The sequence below is a fragment of the Macaca mulatta genome, chromosome 6, assembly GCF_049350105.2.
Source record: "Macaca mulatta isolate MMU2019108-1 chromosome 6, T2T-MMU8v2.0, whole genome shotgun sequence".
Taxonomy (NCBI): Eukaryota; Metazoa; Chordata; class Mammalia; order Primates; family Cercopithecidae; genus Macaca; species Macaca mulatta.
In genome coordinates this window covers 87,285,297-87,307,455 of record NC_133411.1, presented here as the reverse complement: position 1 = coordinate 87,307,455, position 22,159 = coordinate 87,285,297, and the positions used below count along the sequence as shown (strand labels likewise).

The 22,159-nt window shown below is 40.0% G+C and overlaps 1 protein-coding gene across 3 annotated transcripts in view; it reads right to left on the bottom strand.

Moving 5' to 3' along the window:
- RASGRF2 (Ras protein specific guanine nucleotide releasing factor 2) overlaps window positions 1-22,159 on the bottom strand; it is a 264,596-nt gene that overhangs the window by 241,566 nt on the left and 871 nt on the right. The window lies entirely within an intron of this gene.

Here is a 22,159-nt window from a genome sequence, read left to right as displayed (position 1 = left end):
TCATTCAACATGCAATCAAATAAAAAATTTATTGAGCTCCTTTATGGGTTTTTGGTACTAAGCCTTCAAATTCCAGCATGTTTAAGTATACACAAAGCACATCTCATTTTGGACTAGTCACATTTCACGCGCTCAAAAGCCACATGTGGCCAGTGGTTACCATAATGAACAGTGCAGATGTAAAGCAGAGGTTGGCAAATGTTTTCTGTAAAGGGCCGGATAGTAAATATTTTAGGCCTTGCAGACCCAGAGGCAAAATCAAAGATATTCTGTAGGTGCTTAAATAGCACTGTTTGCCTAGGGTGGGCTGCCCAGGGTTGTGGTTTGCATCCAAGTGCTCTCAGATAGAGACATCCTCAGGATGAAGAGCACCTGGTCTTTGGGTCGGCAGGGCTGCGGTCATCAGTTTCACGAGATCCCAGTGAGTCCCCCAACCATGCAGAGAGCCCAAGTCATCACAATTAGAGCAGGTGGCTGGAAGGGACGACACCTAGCAACTGAGACTCCCAGATGGAGAGTCCACTGTTCAGTGCCCTGCAGTTGCCACAGCAGAGATCTCAACATGTTGGTACTGACTTGAGCAGATGCTGGGAGCAGAGGAGAACAGGGACAAAGGGGATGCCCCCAGCTTGGTCTCTGTAATTGCTGATGCCAGTCCATCGAAATTCAGAGGGCAGACACTGCTTAGAAAACAGGTTATCAAGTAAGGGAGGATTAACAAAGACATTTGGAAAGTAAAAGTTCTGGAAATCCTGCCCTAACCCATTTCAAAAACTAGTACCAAAGCATACAAGTAAATATTCCTCATGGCTAACGTTGAGAGACATGGCTCCAAGCTACTGCAAATTTTGTGGAGACCTATGTGATATTAAGAAAAATTCCCCACAGTAAACTTGATTAATAATAGAACCAAATTCCTGGCTGGGCGCAGTGGCTTATGCCTGTAATCCCAGCACTTTGGGAGGCCCAGGCAGGCGGATCATGAGGTCAGGAGATCAAGACCATCCTAGCTAACACGGTGAAACCCCATCTCTACTAAAAATACAAAAAATAGCCAGGTGTGGTGGCGGGAGCCTGTAGTTCCAGCTACTCGGGAGGCTGAGGCGGGAGAATAGCGTAAACTCGGGAGGCGGAGCTTGCAGCAAGCCGAGATCGCACCACTGCACTCCAGCCTGGACAGCAGAGTGAGACTTCATCTCAAAAAAAAAAAGAAAATAATAACAATAATATAGAACCAAATTCCTATCCCACTCCCAGTCCCCAGCCACACAGTCAGCCCTATCTTCCTTTCCAGCCTTGCCCAAACATTATTACCAGCTTGAACCCAAACACTCTCAAGCCAGAATGAGCCTAGCTCTTCCTTCTTCCTACAGGTTAGACATGGCTCCTTCATCAAGGGTGATTTCAGATGTTCCTGCAACCCTCCCTGACCACAAAGCCAGAAAGGTCTTCCCCCTCCAAGAACATGTATAGCCTTTACTAAAGCCTCCAAGTCATCAGAGAATGCCTTCAAATATACCATCTCATCTACTCCATAGATACAGGCTTTCAGGACAGCAGAGATGAGACCTTAAACTTCTTTCATAGGCCCGAGTAGAGCCCTCAATACTCAGCAAGTGCTCAAAATCTGCTTAGTGAGTAAATGAAGGAATGAAGTCCCCAGGCTCTGACAAAGGCTCCTAAGAGCCATCAGAGTTGAGAATATGCCTCCAAACTTCACAGGCAGAAAAGGCCCACTAATGCCTGTCCTGATCTATCATTTTAGGGCATAAGCCATACTACTCTAGTGCTCCACGGCTAGTGAATTAATTCATTGTTAAAACTGTATTTCCATTTATAATATAATTTATCCTTTACATAATTTTTCTTTAAAGGCACATATGACACTGTAATTTTCCCACTGAAACTAGATGCTTTGCTTTTAAAAAGCAATTTTTAGTATGAGAAAGGAAATGTCTGGGACACCTACTAAAGAATAATTTAGAGGACGAGGCAGGTGGATCACTTGAGGCCAGGAGTTTGCAACCAGCCTGGCCAACATGGCGAAATCCCTTTTCTACTAACAGTACAAAAAGTAGCCGTGTGTGATGGTGCGCGCCTGTAATCCCAGCTACTGAGGGGGCTGAGGCATGAGAATCACTTGAACCTGGGAGGCAGAGGTTGCAGTGAGCCGAGATCATGCCACTGCACTCCGGCCTGGGTGACACAGTGAGACTCTGTCTCAAAGAAAGCACTCTCTAGAGCACTGCTACAAACATACACACACACACACATACTCACACAAGTCCACGCCAGTGTGCTCAGAGCTCAGTAACAACAAATGGCAACCCTTGTTGTAAGAAAGCCTCTTTGCATCTCAGTTGTAGCACACGGACTGCTGAGAACACCCTCTAAGGTTCTAATCATGGATTTGTAAACTTTTTTAAAGCTATCAGAAAGTACAGGTACCACAATTTTTAAAGCAAAACCATGACACCATGACCTGAATACCCAAAAGCATTTGTGGAATTGTAGAGGCAGAATATTTTCCATCAAGATTGTCCTAGAAAACTTAGAACCCGTGCTGTGGTATCACAGCAATGAAGGCAATGAAAAGCCAAATCATATGAACAAGAACAACAACAAAAGTCCTAATAAAACCTGAAATGGAAGGTTTTCACTTCTTAACAGTGACTAGAAGCAAGTAGTATTGCTGTATGGGGTGTAAAGTAACATCATCAATACATACACAGCTCTAACACTTTAAGTGGCTTTTAGACAAATGTGGAGAAGACATTACGAAGTATCTAGAAAATGCTTGCTTGCCTGGATTTTACCATGATGTTATTGGCAGGAACCCTAAGGAGTCTGAGAACCGGCATGCAGGGGTGTGGTAAGTGGGCTCTGGAAGAATCCCATTTCTGTAGCCAACAAGGCTACCAGGTGAAAAACCAACAGGCTGTCTTCCCCTCCTCAAAATTACAGAGACGCGCCCTATAAACCTGCCTTCTAAGATCCCCAAATAATTTTCTAATAAAATGTTTCATCTAAACGTCACAGTTAGAACACTCATTTATTGAAATTCACAAAGGGTATAAGTTTTAAAATGATAAGGGACAGGGGGCTAAGAAGTTCAGTGGTATCCTTTTTTTTTCTTTTTTCTTTTTTTTTGAGACAGAGTCTGGCTCAGTTGCCCAGGCTGGTGTGCAGTGGCGCAATCTCGGTTCACCGCAACTTTTGCTTCCTAGATTCAAGCTATTCTCCTGCTTCAGCCTCCCAAGTAGCTGGGATTATAGGCATGCACCACCATGCCTGGCTAATTTTTGTATTCTTTTAGTAGCAATGGAGTTTCACCATGTTGGCCAGGCTGGCCTCAAACTCCTGACCTCAAGTGATTCACTCGCCTCAGCCTCCCAAAATGCTGGGATTACAGGCATGAAGCATTGCACCCAGCCAGTATTCTTTCAAGAGTACTGCCTGGGGCCACAATCGCCCTCATTTCCAAAAGCCACATGGAAAGCCATAATGGAGAAGGGCTGGTGGGCCCCGGGGAAACAATGTTCTAGGTGGAAAGGATAACAGTCAGTCTGAGAAGGCAAGACAGCCCTTACCAACAGTAAAGTAGGAAAGAATGAGTTTCCTCATCCAGGAGTGCTGAATGGTTTTGTTTTGGTTTTTTCAAATCACAAAGGTAACAAATCAAATTTAACGATGGGCTAAAATTACCAAACTGTCAAATATGCCATTCTCCAAGCCAAATGGAAGAATATGAAAAAATGAAAACCCACTGCCAAATGAGTACGTAATGCTGTAGCTGTATGAAGAATCAGCAGTAGCATCCTGATTTTTAGTGTGCAAAGATCTTGTGGTCCTACGTGGTCATAAAAAAAGGTAAAAATCAACCAGGGTAAACATTGGCTGGTACTAACATCTGCCATCTTTCCAAGCAGGTTTTCAGAGCATACACCTCAAAAGCCAAGCACCAAATTTTCCTCTTTCTCACATAGCATAATATTTTCTACTCTTAAATTTAATTATTATAAAAGGCCAAAGCTCATAGTACAGCATGCAATATAGACATCCTTATACAGTACTTGTGTGCTGTTCCAAATACACATGCAGCAAAGATCTTTGAAGCACAAATAAATGCCAAGTGTCTCTCATCTGGAAGCTGCCACATTCCTTTGTTTCTAAATGGTATTGTAAAATGCAATATAAGTTAGTGAAGATTTTAGGGAAAGAATTAGTACATCAATCATATGTACACAATGATTGAAAACACAACTTAATTTCAGAAAATGCAAAATATTAAAATGAAGGTATTCTTAGAATCAATTAAACATGGTAATTTGAGGCATTCCAACTTTGTGCCTTCAAATGGAGCTCATTAATAATCCTAGGCACTTTAATTATAATAAATATCACCCCAATATCACCAAAAAGCATTTATAACTTAGTTTTATTTCAAGAAATTAGACTACTATATTTGGTCTTTCGTTTCTATATTTTAGTTCACAGATTGTACTTTCATTCCAGAAATTTACATCTTATGTTGGATTTTTTCAATTAGTTACAGAGCTACCTTGAAATTCAAGTAGAGTGTTTATTAAATAAAATATTTCTCCAGTAAGGTGGAGAAATTGGGAACTACCCTAATCATAGTAGCTAAAAGGAGACTCTCACTTCCCACTTTTTTGTTTGTTCATTTCTTTGCATGTGCTCCACCGGCCCTGCAAATTTATTCACAAATGCCATCCTGATGTTCACTACAGAATCACAATAGCAAAACAAAGCCTTTCAATATTAAAACAGGCTAAATATCCAACAATAGGGGAATGCTTATTGTACATCTGTGTGATAGAATGCTGTACAGTCCTTAAAAATAATGTTTTCAAAGAATATTTATTGGCAAGCAAAATGCTCACAATGTAACACTCAGTAAAGTATCAGGATCCCAAATTCTATATACAATATGATCCCAATTTTGTTTCTTTTTTTTTTTTTTTTGAGAAGGAGTTTCGCTCTTGTCACCCAGGCTGGAGTGCAATGGCACGATCTTGGCTCACTGCATCCTCTACCTCCTGGGTTCAAGTGATTCTCCCACCTCAGCCTCCTGAGTAGCTGGGATTACAGGTGCCCACCACCATACCCAGCTAATTTTTATATTTTCAGTAGAAACAGGGTTTCACTATGTTGGCCAGGCTGGTCTCGAACTCCTGACCTCAGGTGATCCACCAACCTCAGCCTCCCAAAGTGCAGGGATTACAGGCATGAGCCACTGTGCCTGGCCTCGTCCCCCTTTAAAATGTCTATTTATTATATACAGACACAGAAAAAAGGCCTTGAAGAAAATTCTCCAACAATTGAATACAGAGTTTTCTGTGGAAGAATGGGATTTCAGAAGATTTTAGTTTTCTTGTATAGTTCTTTGTGATTTCAAATTTTACATGATAGACATTACTTTTATAAATAAAAAGCTGCTTTTTAAAAATGTTCTATTAACACGGTACTTTACACTAAAAGGAAGAAAAAAGAGTAAGCTGTGGACTTGCATTATTTTCCTTTTAGGATACATTTTAGACATTCTCTGTTTAAAAAAACTGCATTTTTAAAGCATAAATGTCAATTTAGCTATGTATTTCCTCTGAAAAACCCTATTATTCTTACTTTAACATATTTAATATAATTTTCACAGTCAAAAGGATTTACATACCAGAAACAAATCACATGACAAAGAAACTCCTTCACTCACCTATCCGCTAAGGGAATAGTTTCCTGCAGTTAGTAAAAGTAATCTCCCAACTATTGCTTAAGGAATTTACCATCCACTGAATATTCTCTGAAGACCTTAAAAACCCTGGACTCATAAACATGCTTACAAACTAGGCCGATAAGCTATCTGGTTCTCAAAAGGGACCATAAAATGGACAGAATACACATCTGTAGCATCCAAACTTTCAAACGATTTGCTCTTTAAATTGCCCTCACTTAAATGAAAAAATGTAATTGTGAAGAATTTAAAATAACATTTTGGGCCAGGTGCAGTGGCTCATGCCTGTAATCCCAACATTTTGGGAGGCTGAGGCAGGCGGATCACCTGAGGTCAAGAGTTCGAGACCAGCCTGGCCAACACGGCGAAACCCCATCTCTACTAAAAATACAAAAATTAGCCGGGTGTGGCGGTGGGTTCCAGCTACTCCGGAGGCTGGAGAATCGCTTAAACCCCGGAGATGGAGGTTGCAGTGAGCTGAGATTGTGCCATCGCACTCCAGCCTGGGGGACAAGAGCAAAATTCCATCTCAATACATACATACATACATACATATATACGTAAGTAAAATTTTGGTAGCATTTTATAGTTTACAAACACCTGTCACATAGATTATCTCAGTTAATTTAATATTCCCACTTTCTTTATTAGGTAGAAATTATCATGCCCATTTTGCAGATGAAGACATGAGTAAGCTTGAGGATCCAGAGTTTGTCAAAGATGGATCTAGAACTTGAACTTGGGAATTTGGCCTCAAAATACTGGACATTTGGTACCATTCATCCAAGTGGAATGCCATGGCTCCTTCCATGCTGTAACAAAGGACAGGCCAGGTAAACAGGAAGGAGGATGGACTCTGCTCAAACCACCATGCTGAAAATAAATTTATACGCTCATGTTCATGGGAGGAAATGACAGTTGGGGTTCTACAATCACAGGATGCTACTACTATTCAACCATTTGATGTCACAATTCCAAACAGGTGAACCTTGACAACAAAACAAATACAAGAGGACACTATGGACCAAAACAGAAGGACTGTGTACATCTGAGGACCCCTTCTCATTTAATTACACACACAGTGAATGGCACAGGTTGCAGTTTGCCAACGTGTATTGCAACATGGTATTCACTGCTGTGGGCCGGGGAGACTGAAACTTAGAGCGAGCAGCCAGAAAGTGGCAGCATAAATCAAGGCACAGAGGATGTGGACCCGCATTAAAATGTAAGAAATGTCCTCATGGAGTCAAGAGCTATACCATAGGCAAGGTCTGAAATGGCAAAGAGCTGTGTTTTCTACATCCTCAGTGCCAGGCACCTTGTGGAGCTGGGTAGACACCAAGAAGGAAGCCTGAGCTGCAAGTCAAGAGGCTCAGGAGGAAGACAGTGGTTCTTCAGAGACAGACAGACTGCCTGTTCCCCAACACCCCACTTTCTATCATGTCTAAGTTCTCAGGCCCTCAGCACAGAGCCCAGCACATAGAGATTATAGAGGTTATGTATACCAGTTCCGATGGAGGAGTGTGAGACTGAAGACAAAAACATTTCTTTCCTAGTTATATACTTCCAGCTCCTAGCTAAGGGCCATGCTCACCAAATGCTGTTATTAATTTTGGTTCTATTAACCAGGTTTGTCATTTCATAAAGGTTTGCCCTGGGCGAATTACTAAACCATTCTGAGCCTCCTGCAAAACAAGATACTGATATCTCGAGGTGGTTGTGAGGATTAAATGAGATAATATGTGGAAAGTGCACGCCTCCATGTTAACCCCAAATTAGCATTAAACAAAGAGTGTATCTTACAATCGTATAACACAAAACATGTTCACAAAAAATTAACAAGTTAGTATACTATAGGCCTACAGAAAGATGATTGCTTTAGCCGGGCACAGTGGCTCACACCTGTAATCCCAGCACTTTGGGAGGCCGAGGCGGGTGGATCACCTGAGGTTGGGAGTTTGAGACCAGTCTGACCAACATGGAGAAACCCCTTCTCTACTAAAAATACAAAATTAGCCAGGTGTGGTGGTACATGCCTGTAATCCCAGCTACTCAGGAGGCTGAGGCAGGAGAATCGCTTGAACCTGGGAGGCGGAGGCTGTGGTGAGCTGAGATCATGCCATTGCAACTCGAGCCTGGGCAACGAGAGCGAAACTCCGTCTCAAAAAACAAAACAAAACAAAAAACAAAAAAAGATGATTGCTTTAAATTAAATGTTCATCAACTAAAATATACAATAGATCAACAGACAGACATCAGGTATGAGAAAATATCTAAAAGCCAATTTTAAACTAAACCCACTGTGTGAGGAATAAATGGGACTCACAGCTTGGTACCCTCAAAATACACACCTCACCACTCATTAGTAAATAAGGATAAATAGCTGTAAAAAGTCTTATGACTACAAAATGATATTTTTCTTTTATTTTGTTCAAATCTACAATATTCAGAATTAAACTGATAAAATAAGGATTAGTTGTAATTTGACTAATTACTAGCTTATCATTATTGAGCTAGAAGTAATTAACAGGTAAATTTCCAGAAAATAAGGGGATTAACTTTTTCACTGTTTTAAAAAGAGTTTCATCCACTTTTAGATTTAAGATTAAAACTCCTGGCTAAGTAGTAAAGGCCAAGTAGCTTGTTGCAGACCCACCCGTCAACCACACACACACTAAGAACAATTTTCAAAGCTGGACACAATGCCAAAAAGAAAAACAAAAATCTATATGAAAGCATCATTAAGCAAACAAGACAGCCAAGACACGAGGAGCAAGGATGCCTGAGAGGAGGCAGGTTCACTGGCAGTGAGTCTGACAGTTGGGGAAGCTTTTCCCCTGGAGGCTTTTGCCACTTTATCAGCGTGCAGAGCGAGGAGGCTAAGAAACCAAGCAGAAAGCAGCAGCTAAAAGGCGGGAGGCCGGCATTGAGTTCCTGACAATCTCATGGGACTGAGGAGCCGAAAGAGGAAGCATTGTGTAAATATCCCAGAACTCCAGAGAGGACTCTGGGAAGGCTACATTTTAGAAATTAGGGCAAACTAGAAATAGACAAGCTCTCAGAAAACCCGAAACCTAGCTGACCAGCTGAATCCTAAAATGGATGAATAGAATGTACCCCCACACTAATGCCTGCAAGAAAGCAAAAGTAAATCCTCTCTGAAAAAATTAACAGGGCCTCAAATTACCTCTACAATTTTTCACACCCAATGTCCAGCATTCATCAAAATGACAAGGTATACAGGCAACTATGAGTTTGCTGCCACAGAGTCTTTGTCAAAACCGATTCGTAGAGACCTTGTGACTCTCCTGCCTGAAATTCCCATCTGAAGACAGATCAGGTCAGATCAAGAACTAACAAGGTGGGAAGGGGCACCTCCTTGCTTGTCAAATGAAAATGGCATACTGAAGAATGGAGCTGGTCTGGCGGCCTCGCCCGTATCTGAGTTTTACATTTCTGAAAAAGTAGCTAGTGTCTCTCTGAGGGAAAATTCATCCCCAACTCCAATACCTGAACCAAAGACACTGGCTCAATGAGGCCCTGGCACAGATTTCCTAAATGCCTGGGCCTAGTTCACCGATGGTTTGGCTAAGCTAAAACCCAGTAGTGTTCACTAGGGTGCTGTAGCTACTCAGCTTCAGTGTCAGCTATGTAGAAGCAAAAGCAGATAGATGTTCTTGTAGACAGATATTCTTGCTTCATTCAGGGGGTAGAACTGACTTTCTGGTTGTTGCCAACAGCATAGCTGTTTGTGCTACCACTTGGGAAACTACAGACTGGCAGATTAAAGATACCCTTCTTTGTCGATGTGAACCTGGAAACAAATCATGGCTGCCGATCGAACTGTCTGGAACAATTGCACAGATACTCCCAAATAAGGACTGGTTCTCTGATGGAACCCACTGCCGATCCAGTCTGGCTGTTTCTGATGCAGAGGCTACCAATGAATGACAGACTTGTGACTCCTGCCAAAAGCTGACCCATTAGTCTTGCAATGAGAAAGTCATATTGCAAGGAGCATTAGTCGCTCCTGCTCCTGGCAGATTGGCTACATCAGGCCTTCAAACCCCTCTCAGGACTATCAGTGCTGCCTTACCACTGTTGATACCTTTTTGGGTTACTACTGGTCAGCTGTTTCCAGCCACACCATTGTAGCTCTTGAATGAATCTATATACTCAACAATGGACTGACTGTCTAGCTCCCTCTCTCCCTCATCTACTCCTGGTCCATACACTTTAGTAAGGTACTTTGATCACTGAATGTACTATCCTGAAAAAGGGATCATCACTTCTTGGCCACTTCCTGGATAATGGTCAGAACAAAATGGGAGGGAGGTGATTATGGAGTATCATAGAGACCTGTTTTGAAAATTAAGGATACTGTCTTGACCACTGCTGTCCAGGATGCATTTTTTTCCCTCATAGCACCCCCAGGCCAGGCTGGTTGGCTCACCCTCCAAGTAGCAGCAACGCTAAAAGGGACCTCCAGGATTCAAACTGAATTCTGGATAAGTTTTACAAAGTGCCCTTGTCCCTTCCAGACGAAACATCTAGGTGTGAGTAAGGAAAGATCGGGAAAACAAGAAGTTAGAGCTACTGGAATAAGATACACAGAATATGTGGAGATGCAGGAAGAGCAACAACCCAGCACCCGAGGAGGGAACACCTCAGATCCCAGGAGGATGAGGCAGGGAAGAACGTCATGACTTTTGTCTTTCAGAACCGTCCTTGGAGACGTCCTCTAAAAGGAAGACATCCTGGGGTGGCAACGCCAACCTACTGTAAGCACATTCTATTCCACCTACGGTTGGGTCTTCTGTGATCCGTCTGATTGATTTAACCACAAGTTGATCTATCAGAGCAGCAGGGGAGGGGCCCCAGTTCCTGTAGTTTCTACATAAAGCAGCTTCAAATGTTGTCCTCATTTCCATTCATTTCATGGACAGAGAAATGCCATAAAGAAAAAGAGATAACTTATACTACACTAAAGTTTAGAACGTCTGTTCATTAAAAGACACCGTTGAGAGAGTAGAAAGGCAAACCACAGTAGGAGAAAATACTTGCAATACATATAACTGACAAAGGACTCATCATATATATTAGGATAAACAATATGAAATTATGATATTTAACCATTCTTGATGTACAGAAATGGTAAGTCATATAATTTAACTTAATATTTCTAAGTCCTACAAATCAATTAGACAATTCAATAAAAGGTGGGTAAAGGTTGAACAAGCACTTCAAAACAGAGAACAGGTCAGTGCAGTGGCTCACGCCTGTAATCCCAGCACTTTGGGAGGCCGAGGTGGGCAGATCACTTGAGGTCAGTAGTTCAAGACCAGCCTGGCCAACATGGTGAAACCCTGTCTTTACTAAAAATATAAAAATTAGCTGGGTGTGGTGGTGCACACCTATAATCCCAGCTACTCGGAAGTCTGAGGTGGGAGAACTACTTGAACCCAGGAAGCAAAGGTTGCAATGAGCCGAGATCATACCACTGCACTCCAGCCTGGGTGAAAGAGCAAGACTCTGGCTCAGGAAAAAAAAAAAAAAAAAAAAAGGAGTCCAATCAAATGATCGATAAGTACTTGAAAAGGTGCTCAACCTCATTTTTATCAGAGAAGTGAGAATCCAAATCAAAATGACATGTTACTACACACCTACTAGAATGCTTACAACCAAAATCCTGATAAGACCAAGGGTTGGCAAGGATGGAAAGTAACTGGAATTCTTAAACATTGCTGGTGGAAGTATAAATTGATAGAACTATTTTGGAAAACTATGTAGCAGAAATTATTGAAGCTGAATATATGTATGCCCTTTGAAACAACTCCATTCCTGAGTATACACACTCAACAGAAATATGCACACAAATGTATACCAAAGGACTTGTATAAGAATTTTCAAAGCAGGATTATTTGTAGCAGCTCCAAATTGGAACCAATCCAAATGTAGAATAGATAAAGAAATCTTTGTATACTCATTCAGAGGAATACTACAAAGAAATGAAAAGCAGCCAAGCACAGTGGCTCATGCCTGTAATCCCAGCACTTTGGGAGGCCGAGGTGGGAGGATCGCTTAAGCCCAAGAGTTTGCCAGCTTTGGCAACATAAGGAGACATTGTCTCTTAAAAAAAAAATAGCTGGGGCAGAGTGCGGTGGCTCATGCCTGTAATCCCAGCACTTTGGAGGCCGAGGGGGCAGATTGCTTAAGCCCAGGGGATTGAGACCAGCCTGAGCAATATGGCGAAACCCTGTGTCTACAAAAAATACAAAAAATTAGCCAGGCATGGTGGTGCATGCCTGTAGTCCCAGCTACTTGGGAGGCTGAGGTAGGAGAATCACTTAAGCCCAGGACTTCGAAGCTGCAGTGAGCCATGATCATGCCACTGCACTCCAGCCTGGACAACAGAGTAAGAAACTATCTCAAAAAAAAAAAAAAAAAAAAAAAAAATGTCAGGTGTGGTGGCATGTGCCTGTAGTCCCAGCTACTCGGGAGGCTGAGGTGGGAGGATCATTTAAGCCTGGGGGGTGTCGAGGTGCAGGGAGCCATGATCACATCACTGCACTCCAGCAAGATCCTGTCTCAAAAAAGAAAGAAAGAAATGAAAAGGAATGAACCATAACACCCAACAACGTGGATGAATGTCACAAATCTGATGCGGAGGAAGAGAAGCCCAACACGAAAGAGTACTCACTTCATGAGTCTATGAATAGGAAGTTCAAAAACTGGCAAAAGCAATCTACGGTGTCACAAGTTAAGGATGGTAGCTACCCACGGTTGGGGTGGTGGAGAGGAATAGGCATGAGATTAGCTCTGGAGGGCTAATCATGTCAATGTTTTGATCTGGGTGCTGATTACAAAAATATTCACTTTGTGAAAACTCATCAAGTTGCACACCTATGACACGTGTGCTTTTCTGATGTATGCTACATTTTGAAAAATATTTTTATTTTTGATTTATTGTTATAAGAACAATTGTAAATACTTTTTAAAATTTAAAAAAGTAAAGAAAAATTTTGAACATGGACCCTGGGCGGTACAGGTGACAGTACAGGACCAGAGGACAGAAATGGTATATTATTATAAGATCTTATTGATAAGGTAAGGATGTAAAACTGCTACTGAAGGAAGAGAATGTGGCCTATCATAGTGAATGAACATTACTTTGGTAAAAGAATCTTAACTAGCTTGATGAATGCACTAGATGTGTTAATAATTACTATCATGCTCATCAAACTTTCTATGAAACACCCTCGTCCATAGCCCCTGCTGTTTGGCAGTTCAGCCATGGGCTGGTGAGAGATTGATGATTTTGTCTGGCCCCCAAATTTGAACTGAGTCAATCAGATTCTATCTCACAAGAACATGACTGTGGATATGAGAGACGCTGCAGTGAAAACTGAAGCAGGAGAAAAGGGGCCAAACATTGAGTTAGTATCATGAGGGTCATGGCAACCTGAATTTAGGGGGAAAAAAACCTATGAGGAAAGACTCAGTGAGAAGGCAAACGGGGATAAACACACTGAAAGGCTGGCCAGCAGCAATATCCAAAGAAGAGCTAAGTCCCCATAAAGAGCAGTACTCACCTGCATATTGTCTTATAATGTTCCCACTGTGCCCCTCTACACTCAGAGGTGATCATTATTCAAGATAACTCCAGTTCATACCTCTCCCTTGCAATAGAAAGGGCCTAAAGCATTCAGTCATAGGACAGAAACCAACTAACCCTAGATAAAAGTTTAACAATACTAGAAAAAGCCAACTACACACTTGATTAATGAAGCCTTAGGAACTGCCCTAAAGTAATATTGACCAGTTTTTGGGTCTCAGAATTGATTGTGAAAGTTGGATGAAACATTAGCTTATGGATGATGTCCTCACTGTTGAAAAGCTGTGCAAAGGGCACGGTGGCTCATGCCTGTAATCCCAGCACTTTGGGAGGCCAAGGTGGGTGGATCATATGAGGTCGGGAGTTCAAGACCAGACTGACCAACATGAAGAAACCCCGTCTCTACTAAAAATACAAAATTAGCCGGTGTGGTGGTGCATGCCTGCAATCCCAGCTACTAAGGAGGCTGAGGCAGGAGAACCTCTTGAACCCAGGAGGTGGAGGTTGCAGTGAGCCGAGATTGTGCCATTGCACTCCAGCCTGGGCAACAAGAGCGAAACTCCATCTCAAAAAAAAAAAAAAAAAAAGGAGCAGCAGCAGCAGCAGCATTATTGACTTCTGTGTAGGAAACTCTTGTCCTTGATTCTAAATAAGAGCACTGGCTGGGCGCAGTGGCTCACATCTGTAATCCCAGCACTTTGGGAGGCCAAGGCGGGCAGACCACGAGGTCAGGAGTTCGAGACCAGCCTGACCAACATGGTGAAATCCCATCTCTACTTCAGAAAAATACAAAAATCAGCCAGGTGTGGTGGTGCTCACCTGTAATCCCAGTTACTCAGGAGGCTGAGACAGGAGAATCACTTGAATCTGGGAAGTGGAGGTTGCCGTGAGCTGAGATGGCGCCACTGCACTCCAGCCTGGGTGACAGAGCGAGACTCCATCTCAAAAAAGAAAAAAAAGAAAGAGTGCTGCACAGCTGGAGGAGCTGGGTAAATGGAAAGAAGATCTCTCAGGAAGAGGATCACCAATGATTTAATTGTCCCTTAGAGTGGGGTCAAATCATGAAAATACTTTACACCATGATCATGGTTATGCAATTTATTTTGGCCACGGAGAGTGGCTCACGCTGGTAATCTCAGCACTTTGGGAGGCCAAGGTAGGAGAATTGCTTGAGGCCAGGAGTTCGAGACAAGCCTGGGCGATATAGGGAGACCCCATCTCCACAAAAAAAATAAATAATTAGCTGGTTGTGGTGGCACACATTTCTAGTCCCAACTACTTAGGAGGCTGAGGAAGGAGGATCGCTAGAGCTCAGGAGTTCAAGGCTGCAGTGAGCTATAACTGCACCACTTCACTCCAGCCCAGGTGACACAGCAAGACTCCATCTCAATTTTTTAAAGTGATTTCAAACTTCCTTCTCTTTAAGATTTAACATACTTGGATTTATTTAAAAGCTAATTCCATCTCCTTTATGTCTTTACAACTATTGTCTTAAGTATTTTCCTTTATTATAACATGAAAGAAACAAAAAAGAGGGCCACCTTTATAATAGCACACATTATTAACAGAAACTCATTACAAACTCTTTCCAACATAGTCCCTTTCAGAGCTACATCCAGTGCAATCTCCAGTGCCAAAAAAGTGCTATGCCAAAAAAGGAAAAAAGTTCCTTATTTACACGTGAAATAATACAATGTCTGGAACTTGCTTTAAAGCAGCCTAACAAAAAAAAAAAAGAAAATGTACACATGGAGGGAGACAGATAGAATAATGGCAGAAAGCTGAAGATGTCGAAACTGGAGAATGAGCATGTTGGCATTCCCTGAAATATTCTACTTTGTGTGTGTTAAAGTATTTTTGAAAGGGAAAGGAAGGAAAATATTTTCTAAGTGATCCTAATAATGAAAATAAAAAGAAGAATATCAAAGAGAGTAATAAAAATACTAGCTGGCAAACGTGCTGACTGCTCACCGTGTGCCAGGCCTATGCCAAGAGCTTAGCCTGTGGCCTCACAGCAACCTGATGGAGCAGGTACTGTTGTGACCTCCATCCGCCAGGCAGGGAACCAGGCTTCGAAAGAGAAATTGCTCACGATCATGGGTCTGGTAAGCAGCAGAGCCAAGACTGAATCCCATGCAGTTTAAATCCTGAACTCAACCATACACAACACCGGCACCTCACCTAGAAACTGATATTCTTACATTCTTAAAAGAAAGTACATTCACACTGAATATGAGTGGCCTCCTCTTCCTATGAATCACTGATACTATCTCGTCATGACTTCTTTTGTAATCAGCTGTAATGTTATCTACCGAGCCTTAGACCAAGTTATCACCTCCCTATTTCCACATTGCTAAATGCAGGGAACCTCCTAGCTTTCCAACAGTCCCTCTATTTGAAAGAACTGATCCCACTGTTTACATTAGTCACGCAAATGGCATGGGCTCGTAAATACAGCTCAGGAAATGAATCAGGCATTGTCTAAATTAAATCGGACAATGACAAAATAAAACAATTCAGTAACCTGAAAATAATAAAAAGTACCACTCACATCCCTGCTGTTTCCATCACCATAGGTCTTAGAATGTCATACTGGTAAGTATCATAAGAGCTATTAATTAAGCACTAAAGAATCAATAAATTTTGTTTTTATTTATTTATCGAGATATTATATTTATTAATTTATTTATCTATCTATTTATTTATTTTGCACAGGCTGGAGTGTAATGGCGTGATCTGGACTTACTGCAACCTCCACCTCCTGATTTCAAGTGATTCTCCTGCCTCAGCCTCCTGACTAGCTGGGATTACAGGCATGCTCCACCATGCCTGGCTAATTTTGTATTGTTAGTAGAGACAGGGTTTCGCCATGTTGGTCAGGCTGGTCTCTAACTCCTGACCTCATGAGATCCGCCCACCTAGACCTCCCAAAGTGCTGGGATTATAGGCATGAGCCACTGCACCTGGCCAATAAATTTTATTTTTAAGGATTGCTTTTTTTACATCGCTTTATCTTTATCTTCTCAGATCTTATGAGAATTAAAATTCTGATTAACTTACTTAATCTAAAGCTGTATTTTTTATTCTTATATAGGCTCCCCAACTTCCTGTTTCATTTCTTCCTTTACAGTCTTTTAACAAAGAAAAGAAACACTGTAGTGTATTAGTTAAATAAACACAGACCAACTCAAACTTGTTATTTTTGTCCTGCTTTTTCCCTAAACATATATTTGAAGCATTTTGTAGTCACCGTAATAAGTTTTAGGAAAAATGATTTTAATCCTTATTTTTCATTAAATCATTAGTTTTTCAAGTGCCAGTAAAAGAATAAAACTGTGAGTACATGTGCTTTTTGCATCTCTGTTCCACCTACTGATGCCAATATTTTCTGCAACAACAACAACAACAAACCTGCTACTGTTTTTTTCCAAATATATACACAATTATATTTTTAATTCCTTGGGCAAAAATGCTAACATATTCCCTTTGGCGGAACCAAATTTATGTATTTACAACTTCTCAATCAGCTAAAATTTAAAAGTTGCACCAATAAAAATGTAATGAATAATTCTAGAATAATGGTTAGATTTTAGAATAAAGGCCAAATGTTATAAAATAATCAAACACTTATCACAGTGCTATGTTGATACTTAACAAATATCGTTTCTAATTCATTTAAATATCAATAAAATTTTACTATTTACAGTCTCTGTTTAAGGCAGACTAATTTCAGAGAGGAATTTATATTGTGAGTAATTTAACAGAATCATTATATATCCTTAGTCCTGAAAAATAAAGCTCCCCAAAGTATAGATAGATGGGATTTATAACTCAGGTCTTGAAATGTTAATTATACAAATCAAAATCTGCAAACTCCAATATATAACTGCCTAAGAAATGTTTAATATTCAATGGTAGAAAATGGTAGAATGGTAACAAACTGAATAAACACCACACACACACACACACACACCCTTTCTTGTATAACAAATGCACAGGTATAAAAATAGAAAGCCACTTTAAACCTGTGAAAAGTAGAATTTAAGACTTGAGCAAATCCATATTGTTGGTCAATGTGACTTATTTTATTACAAAATAATCATAAAGACTAAGTATTTTTATTCCAAAAAATTAAAATTATACTGACTGTGGCATGCATATTTAAGTAGTATTGAAAACTGTAGAAAAAAACAATTTAAAAATATAATCTGCATTAGATAGCAATATCAACAACCGTTTTAATGAACCATTGATATTTGCTTGCTAAAACCAGAAACATTTGGTTATCACACATGCTTTTGTCATCATCCAGTGTGAGAAAAATGTCTCCATTTTTTAATTGTCAAAAGAAGGGAAAAATTTATTACAACACTACAAATATTTTCTAGTCCTCAACAGTGTGCTTAGTTGTCACTTAATGAAACTCAGAAAAATAGTTGTTCACAACAAGAATGAATTTTTATGTATTAATACATCTGTCACATCAGGAATGGATTTTGCTGTGTTGAATTCTTATACAACAATCTAAATAGTAAGGCTTAGTGTAGCCAAAATTAAAATAACCCAATTTTGCTAATCCATGAGATTTTTTTTTCATTTAACTTTAAAGAGAAGGAAAATTACAAAGTTTAAGTAACAAATCATTTTGTTGCCTAAATTATATTTTTTAACGTTGTATAAGATTTAGCAAGTATCATTATTCCATTTTCCCTTTGTGTTCAGTGAACAAAAGTTGAGCTGGTTATAATTAGACAACATGAAATAGCATGAAAATCCACCATCCACACTCTCCATCTCCCACAAATATTTCAGAGCTCGCACGCAGCTCTGCCTAATTCATTCGATGATTAAAATCCTCTGCTTGTGGTCAATTTAGGAAGGCTAAAATGACTAGTAATGAAGCCACAGGAAATCACGTAGCCTTTAATCCCTTTAAAATTAAACCAACATGTTTAATTCAGCACAAATGCAAGTGTCTACTTCTTTAAGCCTCCAGAGCTAAAGAGAGATTTTACCCCCAAAACAAGTGAAATCAGGCTGAATGGAACATTTACCCCACGAGAAAAATAAGAATAAAGGTGGCTTTGTTGCTATGTGTCTTCTCCTGCTAGTAGGCAAGACAGATACTGCTACTTAAACAGACCAGACTAACTGGGATGTGTACTTTCACCCTAAATGAAAATATTTGTAAAGGTACCCCATTCCTGAAGTAAATGAATTCCTGAAGTAAAGGAATGTCATGTAAAACTGCTTGTTTAAAAATAAATCCCATTTTTCTTTGAACATGTAATGATCTGCAATTGTATTTCTCAAGAATTTAAATAGTTTTAAAAAGGAAATAAGAATAAACAAAAGAGTGATTCACATCCTGTACTCCAAGCCCCCATCCATCCAGATTTGCTCAGTGGATTTAAATACAGTCTTAGTAAAGAACTCTACAACATTACTTAGTCTTCATATCTTCAGTTGGACTTTGATCATCTCCCTAGAAGTCTTTGAATTGCAGTGTTAGCAATAGGTAATAATAATGATGATGTTAATAATCATCATCTCCAAAAGCTGAAGTTCAAATTAGATGAGGTAAGAGAGGATAACAGCCACCAAGAGCACAGAGCCTACCACACAGAAGGTACTTGCTAAATACAACTTCCCTTTCTCCTTCACCTGGAACAAAAGGGAAGGTTTTCATTTTCCACAAATGGAGCTTAACTAGAAAGAAGTGCCACCAGACACATTTTTAAGAAAAGGAACATTTTTGGAGAAAATAAACCACTTAAAATTGTTTTTAACTGATCTCATTTTGATTATATCATCATTGCTATCCCAAAGAAGTAGTAGTCACTATGGAAGGCTGATAAGAGAGCCTTGCAATCCTCCAAAGACTCATCAAAGTGAAATCTGAGAACACTATGAAAAAAATAGAGCAATGCAAATATTCCTACAACCTAAGCATATTTGGAAAGTGACTTTCTTTTTTCTGCTTAACTGGAAACAATTTAAGTCCAAGTGTAAAAAAAAAACAAACTGATTTTGTTGTTGTTGTTGTCAACCAACTTATTTTGAATTGCTATTTAGATGAAGCAAACCAGTGGGTGTTTTCTTCTTGTAACTTACCTAAAAACACAACTAATAAGCATAAAAATAATTTGAAGGATACGTGGAATTTAAGCTCCCAAGAATACTTAGAGGCAGTTTATAGCAGTAATTACATCAACTATTGTAACTGTCAAGGAGATTACAATAAATATGTCGCCCTCCAATGTGAGTAATAAGAATGTCTCTGCCTCAGGCAATGATGTTACTATAGGTTTGCACATCTGCTGACCTAACTAATTTATCAGAATGTCCACTTCAGTCACCTGCTTGTCCTCGGCTTTTCAGACGCAGTATTTATTACAAATGCTGGTAATCTCTGAATCTTGTGAAATGGTCTTTCACATTCTCCACACTGCAAAAAGCTCACACTGTCTGTCATAACCTTAGAAACAGAAGATGCCATTATTGAAAGGTAACTGGAAACCAACTCAGCCAAACCCTTAATTTTTACATATTAGGAAACAGAGATTTCATTAACAGAAAAAAAAAGAGAAAAGATGAAGAGATGTGCTTAAAGAAATAACACAGAAACTTGGTGAAGAAAAATGACTCTGCCTCACTAAGTCCTGTTTCAAGCCCTAACCTTCAACTGTGTTGATAGCATTGAGGGAGATATTGATATGGAAAGCTCCAGAAGCATATAAGGAGAAAGAAGCAAACCTTGGGATGTGCTCATCTCCTCACATCCTCCACAGATCCTTCGTGTCTCAGTGTCTGGATGATCTGAGCACCTCAGCAACACCAATTAACTGAAAGGGAACCAACTGGATAAACTGTAGATTTAAGGTAGAATGTTTCTCCTTGTTTCTTATTTTCACAGCTTCTTCTTAATCGTTCAAACACACCCAGTTGGCAGTGCCAGAGAAAAGCATCAGTGGGCTAAGCTAACCCAATTCACAGTAGCACATCTAATGCAAGACAAAATGTGGAAGGTTTCCCAACCCAACTCCTAATCCATTCTGGAATGCTTGCTTCTCTACATCCCAGATTTATCTATAAACACCAAAGATTCTAATTTCTAACCTCTTGAAGATGCATAAAATGACGCAGAAATACTTATCATATGTATGGTCATGAAAAGGGAAAACAATTTTTTCATCAGATGGCCTATTTTGGACAACCATTAGAAAGTGGCATGAAAGTCAAACTATTTGGAAGTTATGTTTTCTTATTAAAGTGCGAGAAAGAAAACAGTCCTGAAGATTACAGTCCAGATATTTTCCAAGTGGAAAAATGTTGGTTTCCATATAACATTAGCAAGTCAAGAGAGCCATATGAATTGTAACAGGTAACAACTCCCCACCCCTAACTAAAAAAAAAAATAAAATCAAAAGTGGTTATCTTATATTAATATAAATACGAAGAAAACAAACAATTTGGGATTAAGTAAATGATATATACCCTGAATAATTTAAAATACTCTATTCTACTTTAGACATAATAACACTTAGAAACCTATTCATTTTGGTTCCTGTGGGGCCTTGGAACACACACCTTAAAAAAAAATCCCACCAATAGAATACATACATATATATATTCCTGAAAAAAATGTTTCCTCAAAACTCTTCTCCCAGTTTAAATTCTAAAATGCATGACTTGAAATTTATGTTTATATTTCTAGTATCTATATCTATAAAGTTGGAAATTGGTTTTGCAAATGACTGAACAAGCCCTCAGAAACTAAAGAGCATATTTAAAATTTCAGATTTATAAGTGATATAACAAGTTTAATCACTTAAGTCTGTTAATGATTTATAGTGAAAACAACTCAAACTTCTGGTTGGTCTAGTTTTAACTCCTCTTAATTTTACACATTGTTTTATGAGCCCCAAGGGGTTAGGTAGGCATCTTGCGGATCACTCCATTGCTAGTACCTCCCACAGCCTCTGTGGTTTGCGGTAGATGCTGTCTGATCTGACTTACATGGAAAATTCAGCTGCGAATATTTTTACGCAATAGCAAGAACAATCAGCCTTTTTTATATCAAGGTGGGGATCGAGAAGCTAAATGAGAACATTAGGAGCATAAAATTAGTCTGCTTTAACTTTAATAACCAAACGGTGATTAAAAACATACAAGTTTTGTGTTTGCAGGAATGAGGGGCTGGGATCACCAGACTTAAAGGGTTTTTCTCCCCCACCCCGCGGCCATGAGCACACAGCAAAACTAATAAAATTATGACCCAGAATTAAAAGGTCGCATTCATTTTCAAAGCATTCATTTAAAAGTACAGAAGCGTTCTTTAAAGATGCCCACATTTTTAAACATAGCAAGAATGTGGCTACCAAATATTAATCCTGAGGAATATGAATACACATTTACCTTCATAATTAGACCCAGCAGGTCAAATGTTAGCAAGGCCAACTGACCTAAATCACAAAGACTGATTGAAAATGACCAACAGAAAGTGTCTGTCCGGCTTGGGAGCCTCGCTTGCTCCCAGCTCAACCAGTGGTCAAACATCTGCAGGCAAAGAAATCTACACGCGCCAGCCGGGTATGGCAGAAACAAAACTTTTCCAAATTAGTTCCGTCTTGCCAATCTACACCCAACAGGTGTCAATACATGTCACCAGACAAAATTCTTGCGAGCCAGGTCTAGAGAAGCAATGGGTGGCTGGCAGAGAAGCTGAAACGACTCGACGACCTCTACCAGGGTCCTGAAAGCAAGTTGGGCCACTATTCTGATTGATCACTTCG